Below are 717 nucleotides of genomic sequence, written 5' to 3'. Positions count from 1 at the left end.
CATGCAGATCCCTGGGCGCAGCCGCTGCTGCAGCACGACACGCTGGAGCGGCTCCGCTCCTTCACCGCCGTCATGAGCCGCGTCTTCACCCACAGCGCCAGCGCCCGCTGACCCCCCCGCCCCTCCCCACCGTTATTTATTTCTTATTTATGTGCCGCACTCCCTATTTATATGGGGTATTTATGGGTTTCTAATAAAGGGCTGGGCAACGAGGAGCTGCTCTCTGCTACAACGCCGCACCAGGGCTGCCCTAACAGCACCACGGCTGATGGGGAGGAAGGGGTTTATTTACACGAGGGGGCCGGGAGGGGTCACTGGAAGTCGCTGGCGTCGATGTGGAGCGGTGGGAAATCGCCGTCTGCAGTGAAGAGCGAAGCGGCGGCAGGCAGAGCCGCGTCCTCGGGCTGCGGCAGGAAAGGGTCACTGGAGTCCAGGAGCACGGCGCTGTCTATGGGATGGGGGGGGGTCAGCGCTGAATGTTCCCCCAGCCCCGCCGCCCCCAGCACTCACCCGTCGATCCACGCACCGTCCAGGGTGGCAGCAGCTCCACAGCCTCCAGCTGCCCCGCTCCCACCTCCAGCGCCGGCTCCTGCAGCGGCAGCCCCTCAGCCTCCCCAGCCCCGACGGCTGCAGCCCCACGGCAACGTTGTCCAACAGCAGCTCTGCAGCACCGCTCCCCAGCAGCGGCCCTATGGCACTGCCCCCCGCGGGCGGCAC

At 66.7% G+C, this 717-nt stretch overlaps 1 long non-coding RNA gene across 1 annotated transcript; it reads right to left on the bottom strand.

Annotated features, from left to right (window-relative positions):
• Nucleotides 1-266: 266 nt before the first annotated feature.
• Nucleotides 267-711, bottom strand: LOC104916221. The gene is made up of 2 exons (XR_796553.2): nucleotides 527-711; nucleotides 267-448 (listed from the first exon to the last, which is right to left on the bottom strand). It is a non-coding gene; the product is annotated as an uncharacterized LOC104916221 (long non-coding RNA).
• Between the last annotated feature and the right edge of the window lie 6 nt (nucleotides 712-717).

This window comes from Meleagris gallopavo, unplaced genomic scaffold, assembly GCF_000146605.3.
Source record: "Meleagris gallopavo isolate NT-WF06-2002-E0010 breed Aviagen turkey brand Nicholas breeding stock unplaced genomic scaffold, Turkey_5.1 ChrUn_random_7180001874994, whole genome shotgun sequence".
NCBI lineage: Eukaryota > Metazoa > Chordata > Aves > Galliformes > Phasianidae > Meleagris > Meleagris gallopavo.
Note: the sequence above shows the minus strand (reverse complement) of the source record. Positions and strands in the feature narration are given on the sequence as shown.